Here is a 12,760-nt window from a genome sequence, read left to right as displayed (position 1 = left end):
TTTGATGGTTGGACAAATTATTTCAACCTTAATTACGTATGACCGCTTCTTAACCCAGTTGCAACTATTACATATTAGGATTAAATCACAGACCTTGGGACTTGCGTAATACCCGTAATAATGTATCAAGCGTAATAATGTATCAAGCGTGATGAATCACTCTACAGTCGATATTAGAGATTGTTCACGAAGAATTATTTGTTCTGATGGTACAATATGGTAAAACGGCAATGCTCTTAACAGGGTATGCTGTGTTGTAATGTTTCATGTAGAGTTCTCACAACTTATAATTCTTTTGGACACGAAGGGAAACACACATCGTAAGGCTTGAAATCTTCGTAAAACTACATCCTTAAGAGCCTATAAAAACATTTAACTTTAAGATAAGCACTATATCAAGTAAAATTTATATATAATCATCATAACTTATTAAATCAAACGTAAAAATTAGCCGGCAAAATTTAATATTCTTTAGTAAAACTGATTAGCAGTAACTAGCACTACTTATTAAACAAAAATTCACTAATCAGTCTTAAAACTGTTCTGTCTCATTACTGTAAATTGATAACGCTAAGAAATCTCGTTACAGTAGTGACGGTAACACTAAAAGCAAAATATTATCTCTTCTTCATACCAGCTTAAATTGTAAAAGCGGTCAAATGTGTGCAACATAGCTGGCACTGGGCAACATAGATAACATGTTTGTCCTTGTTTGTTCCGTCTAGCACCAGGTCCATGTTGTTGATCTTTGAGTCCTTGTCAAACAGTACGGGCAAGTTTTGCAGCCAGGTCCATTACACCTCTGTTTTCCTACATCAAGGGTTTCCAGTTTTCAATTCTTCACTAGTGTATTATCGATTGAAGGGTGTTTCCTAATGGCGAATACTATCCGTACATCCCCACAGCCTCTTAATGTCCGGATTAAGTTCTTTAACCAACTTTTTCAGACTAATGTTATCAAGAGAGTGTTGTGCGGAGAATACGAGGCTCTGTTGAGTCTTATTTCGAATCTGATGTAGTGTGAAGGTAGCTGTGCTGTAGTTGCTCCAGATCCAGGTCACGAGGATTACATTTTAGCTCTCGACCTAAACGATGCCAGTTTCTGCCTCCGAGCACAAGTACTTCGTAGGGGGTCAGCGGTGGCATCGAGTCTCTTCATGTCTATTGTTTAACGTCGTTGGTATGCTTGGGTACAGGGGAAGTTAGCTGCTTCTCTACTGACGTTATTCTCCAATTCTTAGACTTCGTCCTTCGCACGTTCCCTGAGGAAAATAATTTTTAATAGTCAACCAAGAATTATTAAGGGTTATTAAACATAGAGACTTCCCACAATTATAACCTGTAAATCTTCCAGTGAGGTAATGTGTAATTTCCAAAAGTATAAACTACACACCATGTCTGTAGTGTCTCGGTGAGATGACACACGTCAGTGGGTTTTTCCATATCAGCTCGATTTTAGCTAATCACTCATCACGCGTGGCAAGAAGGAGTTTCTCCCAGGTCTTTTTCACATCAATGATGCAAGTTGTTTCTAATCTTGAGCACGTAACTTAACATAATATCTGAGCTGAAAATGGTCTAGTTAAGCGAGAGCTAACATTAGTACTTACAAGTTATAATTTTTAATATCAGTTTCCGATGCGTAGAGTTTGATAAAGTTGGGTTATACTTCTCTATTAATTTTCAGAGCAAAAAGTCATGTTTACTTCGCCAAATTTAATTAAATAAACTAAGGTATTTCATCACACATGGCTATGATCAGATCGGGTTAATGTTGCCTAAAAAATAAATGCGCGTCGCGGTGCGCGCGTTTAAAATTAGTCACGAATGTTGAAGTTTGTCTAGTTTCGTTGAAAAAATCAAATTGCGCTCGCATCAGAAGATGAATCCGAGATTGTGGAACCAGATGATACGGTTTTCGAGGCATTTTGATACGGTCATTTTAGTCTGTTAAAGTAGTCTCAGAGTGCTGGAAATGGTTTCACGGTGTAGGGGGATGTGTTTACTAACTATTTTGACGTCAAAATTGTCGCCAGAGGCTCCCTGAGTCATGGAATGAACGGAATGGACAAAAATGAAATTGTTTTCTAAAACTCGTCGGATTGCCCCAAAACAGGTCGGAATCGTTTGGTATTGACTCTTATAGTGTTCCTACAAAGTTTGGTGGCCCTAGCACTCCCAGAACGCCCACTAGAGACTTGATTCCATTTCCGTATCAAAAAGCTGGTTCATTTTTGTTCATTCCGTTCATTCCATGACTCAGGGAGCCTCTGGCGACAATTTTGACGTCAAAATAGTTAGTAAACACATCCCCCTACACCGTACAACCATAATTATCTATTTTTGATCCAAAATATAGTCAAAATAACGTTGGTTCCAAACCGTATCAAAACCGTATCAAAACCGTATCATTGGTTCCAAATTGGTCCCAAAATCTCGGATTCATTAACTCCGCCGTATTAGAAGATCGATCTGAGCTAGTGGTAACAGCGGCAGGAAACTTACCACGCGACCAGAAATTCCATATCGAAAAACTTGATAGACTGCTACGGGATATGCAGAAACTCCACAACAAGTTATATCCAAGCAAAGAAATGGTCAAAACATATCGGGCTTTAATAAGAGGTTTGCACGGTAGATTGCCCAACACTTCTACTAGTGGAGAACAAATTCGACATAGCAACTTGTATCAAGTTAAGTTAAGTATGTGTCACTGACTTCAGCCCGGCCCTTGTACAAACAATTGTAAAAGTATTAGGAAATGGGATTTGTTGTGACACTTGCTGTAGTCTTGAACAATAAATTCTCGCCTAAGAGGATGAATTTGCGAAATAGCAGGGCAGGTTTTCCAGCTCTTTTAATTTAACTCACACAGTTGGTTCAGAATTGGTATATATTATAAGCTGATACAGGCATTGCAAATACCTTCGTAAAGCAACTACTAACCGCGACCGGTTATCGGAATATAATTCTTAATCCTGTTTTAAGTCTACTTGGCCAAAATGTCAACTAGTCCAAGATTTTATTTACGGTTTCAAATCAGAACAAGAAACAAAATACTTCAGTGCTATATGTTTTTGCGAGGGAGAGGAGTCCTCAGTCCAAGGTAACTGGGATGGGAGCAACAAGTCAAAAAATTAGACTTGAATTTTAGCAGCTTAGCACTCTCAAAATCATTTTGTGTCTAAGTGTGTTATCTGAGAAAGATGGGCGGAACCCGGAACCGGGCTCTGTCACAGATTTTTACGGAAATCGGGAGTTGGCTCCTGGAGCATGAGCACCAAGTCAACCTGAGTCGTCTCTGGTATTCCGAGTGTACAGAACAGAACGAGAGTCCCGCTTGCACAGAACAGGCGTATTTGTGAGCTCTCAGTGAACCACTCTCAGCTTGAGTGGAGAAAAGTCGATGGAGAAAGCTTGGTCATATACTGAGGGGTCCAGATAATGGACCTGCCCTAAACTCCCTGGCTTTTGCAGTTCATAGTTTGCAGATGCCAGGGAGAGACGACCTCAGTAAAACCTGTTTTCATTGATAAAGCGCGAATTATGTTGCCGGAATTTATTTCTTAATAATAGATATGATTTAAATTATCTTAGGAATATTGCTTTTGACAGAGCACAAGGAGCTAGAAAAATGGCGGCTTGGACTTTTAGAGTGCTTTTAGAGACCGGTCACAAGTAGTCATGCTGACTTTATACAAAAGCATGGTTCGCTCCAAGCTAGAGTACTGCTGTCCAGTCTGGAACCCTGCAAAAGTCACAGAGATACAAAAGCTGGAGACTGTACAGAGATCCTTTACTAGAAAGATATCTGGCTGTCGTGATCTCCAGTACTGGGACAGGCTGAAGAAGCTTAAGTTTATGTCTCTTCAGAGGCGGAGAGAGCGTAATTCTATTATTCATGTATGGAAAATTCTTAATGAACATGCTCCGAACGATACGGGTTTCGAGTTCAAGTCTCATCAAAGGCATGGAATTAAGGCAGAGATCCCAGGCATGAACAAAAGCGCACAGTTGTCGGTAAGAACAGATTACGACAACAGCTTTAGAGTTAGAGCAGCTCAGCTCTTCAACGTGCTCCCATCGGAGCTCCGGAGTACCACATTGCTAGACAGTTTCAAAGTTGGTCTAGGCAGATTCTTGGAACAGTACCGCAGACACGCCACTGGTTCCAGGCTACACTCCGACAAACGATAACTCAATGCTGAGCTGGAGGAGGACGCACTCGATGCAGTTGTCCTGAGCACGCCCTGCCAAACTCACCAAAACGTACAAAAACGTAACGTACGTAAATTGGCGCAGAATGCAGGGTTTATAATTTTGTTTGTTAAAGAAAGTTTAAACGGCAGCGTTGTGTTTAAACTATCTGTTAGTTATGACTTTATTATATATCTAGGGACGACTTAGATAGATTGCTGATTTCTGTCCCACGACGACAAGCGGCATTGTAAGGTCTGGCCAGTTACCATATATACTTCGAAATATCAGCTCAAATTCACACCTAATGGTTATTGGTTATATTAACTTGAACAATTTGAAAAAAGAGGACTCGGACGATGAGAGTTAGACTTGCTGACAAACCAGATAATGAGGATGTAGCGTAGGGTAGCACGCGTTGATTAATAATTACAACCTGGGTATCCTATTCTGATTACGATCACAGCTCACCACAACAAACCAGCACTTAATTCGAACACTAAAACCTGGTATCCGCTGCTGATTCGGCATGATAACCTGGACCGGAACTGGGATCCCAGTCGAACCTTGTACGTACCTTAGGGCCAATAAATTTGGTTCACAATTAAGTTGGTTACCGCAATTTTGATTACTATGATTTTTGTCACAAATTTCGCAAATTTTTAGTCTACAGCAATTTTAATAACATTTTTCGACTTTTCGAGACCAGTTTCCATTCCATACGACGTTGTTTATGTCGATGTGATCACCCAGCCGTTTCAACAGAGCATGCATTGGGATTGATCGATTAAAAATGTGATATCCAAGAGGAGCTCTAACCCTTTAAGTGCAATAGGACTTTGGTACGGTTTTTTTAAAACGGTGATGTCATTATATTAATTACAAAGCCCTATGAACCATGTAAGCTTAATAATATTCACTATTTATGTCAAACATGCTCAACTGATATTTTGGTCTCCTTTAAAATTAGACGCCGAAAATTTAGTCTCACGAAAAGTTTGACTAAATTTATTGTAGACTAAATTCGTCGTTCTTAAGGTATTGTACGTATCATAACAAAAAACATAATCTTTAAAAAAGTGCTTACCTATTTTTGACAACGATCATCGGATGTTAGTTCAGAATTCAATAACATCTGTCAGGAAATCTACTTGTTCCAAGAGTCATTCTGTTCCAGCTAGAAATTGGGATGTTTGTAATATATGTTTAAAACTGGTAATTCATATTAGAAACATTTTGGCAGACTACTTAATCAATATAAAAGCGGGGGCAGCCTTAGCGATTGGTTATTATAAAACAACATTATTCAGATATGGAATGTGAGAAAAATAAGAATGTTCGTGATACTCAACACCTGTTCACTCCGCCAATTGCATCACATTTCGAAGTGAATTTCGAAGAATACTGCTAACAACAAAGCAAACCTAAACAGAGCTTGATTTACAATTTAACACAAAAATCAGGCACAAATGAAATAATTTGGAGCGTGCAGACTTTCATTCCATCCCAAACTTAAGAACTGTAGTAAAATGTCATTCAAAATCTAGGAACGTGTGCTACGTTATTAGTATTACCAATTTAAACCAGGCTTAGAAATAGGTATCAGGCATTTAGTTAGATGCCATCGCAAAGGCAGAGTCGACTTATTACCCTAATAAAAATATTTCGTCATGTCAATACAATGCACAAATATCCAACAATAAAAACCAAGTTCGGTGGAGTTATCCAAACTCCAAGCTGTAGAATACAATGCTGGTGAGTCGACAAACGAAACAAATCTCGATCATTAGCAGTATGCAGTACGTAACACGTGTGAGTAAACGCGCAACCAATATTTTGACTAAATTAAATATCTTTCTCGTAAAGTTATAAACGCGCGGCGTAGTGCGTGCTCTAATGATCCAAAATAAATTATTTTTTACTTGAATAATGGAAAATAAAATTACAAGAGGATGTTTTTCGTAGACAAAAAAAACGTTATGAACAACATGCTGTAACAATTTTTATCAAAAAATGTATGGAAATGTCCATACATTTTTAAACAAGTATAAAGATTAAGAAGTATAAATTTATCCTTACATATTATGATTTTGGGCTACTGACTTAATGAAACTTTGTGATTGCAAATAGATTTTTGGAATTTACTTGTGATATTATCATTTCAATCAATATTTTGAGCTTTAATAAAAATTATCAATAACTAAAACTTACAACATTAAACATATCATAATCACATATAATGTATAAAGACGCGCGCGATAAAATTACAAAGTTATAATGAATAATTCATATAAACAGTCTTTTTGTTTAGTAAATTACACTGCAAAAGGTTGTTATATCTTCAAAGAGAAATAAAAGCAACCAAATGAATCAACTTCAATACGGAACAAATAGTGATGTACATACAAACATTGATTTACAACGTAACATGTTTGAAATTGTAAATAAGATGTTATAGGGTCGTATTATTTATAATATGCATTATAATGTAAACGGCATAGTCATACTAAGTCCTATAAAAACCAACAATTGTACATCATAAATTCCATCAATAATTAAAGATTAAATGCAGTATCAAGTATGAATATTAACAATAGTTATATATGTTTAATGTTGAACTTCACACGGCAAAAGCTGCGCGCGCAGTAAACTACGAGCGTTCAGTTGCAAATCAAGTTCTACCGAAGTTTGTAGGGCGCCAAATTTTTTTATGTGGACGCGTTCGCGCATTCTGAGTAAACAGCTCGCGGTGGGGCAATATATTTTGAAGTTTTTTTTTGAAGTATATTATATGTATTGATTATTCTGTGGCAAATAAAATTCTCTTTTTCTTAAATTCTCTTTTTCTTAATTCTTGTTCATTGAAATATTACCGCCAGCGAGGAGCCGCAGCTGCGACTGCAAGCCGTGTTACCCATTTCCCTGTACTGTATTGTGATCAGCATGAGTTTAATCAAAGTAATGTGTATCACTCGCTTCACTCGATCCGAAATTAAAGTATATAATCCTACAACGCCAAGCTAGTGATAGAGTTTTATGAAAGCACTCTGGCCAAGTCAGTGGATTCTTTTTACCTAATTTTACTTCATCCCATTAAGTAGGGGGTGCACCATAAAAATAAACTTGCTCGGATTTTAAAATTTTTTGTACCACTGTTTTCTAGAGACTGTGAGAATTTTCACAATACTAAATTTGTCATACCTTTTTTGGAAAGATCAGTGAGTTTCGCCTAGGTGCCATATTTGATGGTGCGCGGCTTTTGGAGCAAAATTAGCTGTAAAACTCGCGTAATTTGACCAAATTTGACCAAATTCGTTGATTTTTGTCGTATTATTTGGATATATCTTCAGTTCCTTGAATGAGATCATTCTGAAAATTGGCGAAGACCTTCCAATAGGGCTTTCACAACTGTCCGAAAAATTTGGTGGATATCGGAGTTGATATAGTGATCAAAATGGAGCAAAATACGCTGCTTTTAGCTGTAACATAATGTCTGATGGTTGGATATGCTTTAAACTTTTCGGACACTTTTCTTGTAAGTCTATGAGTAAGCTTACCATTTTTTGTTGCAATCGGAGGTCGGGAAGGATACTTAATATCTATTTGTTTGAAGAAAATTGTGCTGGCCGAAATTAGCGCTAAAAAACCATCCTACAGTCGGCACGCGCGGCTCACTGTCGATGGCGCACTACCTACATTAAGGAACGCGCGCTGGGTAAAAAGAAACCTAGCCAGAGTGGAAGTCGGCGCCCTCATTAAATTTTTGGAGAAAATCGCTCGCCAAAATTTGTTGGACCAGGACGATGTCCTAGCCTGGCAGCTCATTGCGCGTCGCAACGAGCTTCGTTGTTCGTCGACGTGCGACGAGCAATGAGAAAAATTGTGTGGCACGTCGGGTGGCACATCTTAACGGGTGATACGCGTATAAATTTCGATCGCTGACGTACAGCGAGCAGCACAGCTGCGAGTGGCGTCAGCTAGTAGGATTTCATCCTACAAGGCACATCGCGTTTACCTAGCTAACCAGGTCATTTCCGCCTCCGGCGGTCGCGCGCTACTGCAAGCTTACCTGAGGACCCCAGGCTTTAATGTTGTTAATAGAGATTAGGCGGAATGACAGGCTGAGCGCGGCCCAGTAACTGCAAGCGAGAGGGCTATAGTTAGACTTAAAGCAACACATCGCGCCACAAGCCAAATATTTATCAACATCTTGACTAGCTACGCGGTCCTTTTCCGCATGCGCTCGCCGCCGCTCGCGCTGTGCTCAAAAGTTGACGTCGCGTCGTCAATCAATTAACATCAAGATTTTAGTTTTACATTTGACCTTTATGTCAAAAAAATCTCTGAATTTTCAATCGGTGGTCGATGTTACCTGAGGACCTCAGGCTTCGTTTTTACTTCGTCACAGGACAATCGGAGCTCGACGAGCATAGAGAGTGCTGGCGTCGTCCTGTGATGGTCGACGTATTTTTGCTTGCTGGGATCCGGCCGAATGACGCCACATGCAACGTGTAGGGTAAAACTAAAAAACGCTTCCCAGTGAAAGTTGTCATACGTTGTATGACCCGCCGCGCACGAAGTGCGCGGCTCCCCCTGTAGCGTCGAAGACGCTACAGGGGGTCATAGCCGTTTTGCAAACAATAACAAACCAAAAGGGAACTCAGTCAGTTCCCTCCATAATAAAGCGCCGCGCCATACGTGATTGTACAGAATATTTGTGTGCTGCTAAGATGAATTGTTTGCGGAGGGTTGCTATAACCTTTTTAACTATGAAACTATGTGGCCATATATAGATCTATTTTATTTGTGTAGTGTTGCTAAGCTTTTTTAATTTGAAATTATTTTGCCATATATGGACCTATTTTATTTGCCGAAGGTTGCAAAGCTTTTAAGATATGAAACTATTTGGCCACATAAAGATCTATTTTAAAATGCTTGCGGTGTAAACGGAATGAATGTCACATTGCTTTTTAAGTTAACAATAACAGTTAATTCGTCTGCACTCATGTGTGATGACCATTATGTGTATGCCTTGTCAGTTGTCATTAAGTTTTGCGTCGTGACTCGTGACCCTCTTCATCATTTCATTTAATCCTTCGGCTTCCTGTAATTGGCTGGTTGCACTTGTGTAACAATATGGCTGTTGGAATACTCCGAAGTAAAATAAGTGTCTAGATAAAAAATAACTTCTGCAACTTCGGCCCTACTTTAATAAATTGATACTGGTAATTTCGTTTGTCGAAAGTTTGGCATTCTCATCCTCGTTTTGGCTTAAACTGTAATTTAAAGGTATTAATTTCAGGAATTAATTTAAAGGCACCGTTCCGACTGGACCTGTTTCTCATCTTTACTGGCTGCAGTGTAAGCTGTTGTATTACACTTACACTCCTCTATACACCCCTTATTTGTCTTAAAACTTCTCCCGCATTTTAAACTCTGGTTACCATCATGGAGACAGCCTTAAGTAGAACATACGTTCGTGATTTCAGGAATTAATTTAAAGGCACCGTTCCGACTGGACCTGTAACTCTATTACTATAAATCTAACTCTATGTAATATTTTTTTGTTTACACTTGGTTTTGCTGTCATCTACCCGTACAATTAACGATTAATCCAAATATGGGCATGTCGTCCAGTGTCCACTATGTCTGTACTTCAGTTATTTTGTCCTCATCTTTACTGGCTGCAGTGTAAGCTGTTGTATTACACTTACACTCCTCTATAAACGAATTGGTCTTATTTGTCAAGTCTCCGACTCTTTCGCCCCAATTTTATTTGGAACTTCGTTCTTCTTAAAACTTCTCCCGCATTTTAAACTCTGGTTATCATATCCTGGAGACAGCCTTAAATAGAACATACGTTCGTGATTTCAGCAATTAATTTAAAGGCACCGTTCCGACTGGACCTGTAACTCTATTACTATAAATGTAACTCTATGTAATATTTTTTTGTTTACACTTGGTTTTGCTGTCATCTACCCGTACAATTAACGATTAATCCAAATATGGGCAAGTCGTCCAGTGTCCACTATGTCTGTACTTCAGTTATTTTGTCCTCATCTTTACTGGCTGCAGTGTAAGCTGTTGTATTACACAGTCTTACACTCCTCTATAAACGAATTGGTCTTATTTGTCAAGTCTCCGACTCTTTCGCCCCAATTTTATTTGGAACTTCGTTCTTCTTAAAACTTCTCCCGCATTTTAAACTCTGGTTATCATATCCTGGAGACAGCCTTAAGTAGAACATACGTTCGTGATTTCAGCAATTAATTTAAAGGCACCGTTCCGACTGGACCTGTAACTCTATTACTATAAATGTAACTCTATGTAATATTTTTTTGTTTACACTTGGTTTTGCTGTCATCTACCCGTACAATTAACGATTAATCCAAATATGGGCAAGTCGTCCAGTGTCCACTATGTCTGTACTTCAGTTATTTTGTCCTCATCTTTACTGGCTGCAGTGTAAGCTGTTGTATTACACAGTCTTACACTCCTCTATAAACGAATTGGTCTTATTTGTCAAGTCTCCGACTCTTTCGCCCCAATTTTATTTGGAACTTCGTTCTTCTTAAAACTTCTCCCGCATTTTAAACTCTGGTTATCATATCCTGGAGACAGCCTTAAGTAGAACATACGTTCGTGATTTCAGCAATTAATTTAAAGGCACCGTTCCGACTGGACCTGTAACTCTATTACTATAAATGTAACTCTATGTAATATTTTTTTGTTTACACTTGGTTTTGCTGTCATCTACCCGTACAATTAACGATTAATCCAAATATGGGCATGTCGTCCAGTGTCCACTATGTCTGTACTTCAGTTATTTTGTCCTCATCTTTACTGGCTGCAGTGTAAGCTGTTGTATTACACAGTCTTACACTCCTCTATAAACGAATTGGTCTTATTTGTCAAGTCTCCGACTCTTTCGCCCCAATTTTATTTGGAACTTCGTTCTTCTTAAAACTTCTCCCGCATTTTAAACTCTGGTTATCATATCCTGGAGACAGCCTTAAGTAGAACATACGTTCGTGATTTCAGCAATTAATTTAAAGGCACCGTTCCGACTGGACCTGTAACTCTATTACTATAAATGTAACTCTATGTAATATTTTTTTGTTTACACTTGGTTTTGCTGTCATCTACCCGTACAATTAACGATTAATCCAAATATGGGCAAGTCGTCCAGTGTCCACTATGTCTGTACTTCAGTTATTTTGTCCTCATCTTTACTGGCTGCAGTGTAAGCTGTTGTATTACACAGTCTTACACTCCTCTATAAACGAATTGGTCTTATTTGTCAAGTCTCCGACTCTTTCGCCCCAATTTTATTTGGAACTTCGTTCTTCTTAAAACTTCTCCCGCATTTTAAACTCTGGTTATCATATCCTGGAGACAGCCTTAAGTAGAACATACGTTCGTGATTTCAGCAATTCATTTAAAGGCACCGTTCCGACTGGACCTGTAACTCTATTACTATAAATGTAACTCTATGTAATATTTTTTGTTTACACTTGGTTTTGCTGTCATCTACCCGTACAATTAACGATCAATCCAAATATGGGCATGTCGTCCAGTGTCCACTATGTCTGTACTTCAGTTATTTTGTCCTCATCTTTACTGGCTGCAGTGTAAGCTGTTGTATTACACAGTCTTACACTCCTCTATAAACGAATTGGTCTTATTTGTCAAGTCTCCGACTCTTTCGCCCCAATTTTATTTGGAACTTCGTTCTTCTTAAAACTTCTCCCGCATTTTAAACTCTGGTTATCATATCCTGGAGACAGCCTTAAGTAGAACATACGTTCGTGATTTCAGCAATTAATTTAAAGGCACCGTTCCGACTGGACCTGTAACTCTATTACTATAAATGTAACTCTATGTAATATTTTTTTGTTTACACTTGGTTTTGCTGTCATCTACCCGTACAATTAACGATTAATCCAAATATGGGCAAGTCGTCCAGTGTCCACTATGTCTGTACTTCAGTTATTTGTCCTCATCTTTACTGGCTGCAGTGTAAGCTGTTGTATTACACTTACACTCCTCTATAAACGAAGTGTCCTTATTTGTCAAGTCTCCGACTCTTTCGCCCCAATTTTATTTGGAACTTCTGTTCCAAATAAAATTATTATAGTGTCAAGTCAACACTGTTGACGTGACTATTATATTAATAAATTAATCGACTCTAGAGATTTTGCTTTTATATTTGAAACAACTACCGTCCACGAAGGATTATATTTATTGCTATTTTATTAGTTAGGATTGGCACCAACTTATCTGCAGGACATGTTCAAGTATGCTCATCATGGTCACTCATTGAAGCTTATTGTTCCTTCTTGTAATTCAAAGTTTGGTGAGCGTAGCTTCTCTGTAGTGGCTCCAAAGATCTACAATCGTCTGCCTGTTACCATCACCTCAGCTCAATCTTTGGAATCTTTTAAAGCTTTTATAAAAACTTACCTTTTCAAACTGTCTCCAGATGAACTTGAAAAACTTTATCGATAACTATTGTGGTCATATTTGGAATTCGATCTTTGCATAACATAATATATTTAAGTAC

The 12,760-nt window shown here is 38.4% G+C and overlaps 1 long non-coding RNA gene across 1 annotated transcript; it reads right to left on the bottom strand.

Annotated features, from left to right (window-relative positions):
- Positions 1 to 320: 320 nt before the first annotated feature.
- LOC134819135 (uncharacterized) lies at positions 321 to 5,376 on the bottom strand. Its single transcript, XR_010160729.1, has 3 exons — positions 5,285 to 5,376; positions 1,394 to 1,567; positions 321 to 1,262 (listed from the first exon to the last, which is right to left on the bottom strand). It is a non-coding gene; the product is annotated as an uncharacterized LOC134819135 (long non-coding RNA).
- Positions 5,377 to 12,760: the final 7,384 nt, after the last annotated feature.

Source organism: Bolinopsis microptera, chromosome 1, assembly GCF_026151205.1.
Source record: "Bolinopsis microptera isolate Bmic1 chromosome 1, MBARI_Bmic_1.0, whole genome shotgun sequence".
NCBI lineage: Eukaryota > Metazoa > Ctenophora > Tentaculata > Lobata > Bolinopsidae > Bolinopsis > Bolinopsis microptera.
The sequence above is the reverse complement of the archived record's forward strand: the minus strand, read 5'-3'. Positions and strand labels throughout refer to the sequence as shown.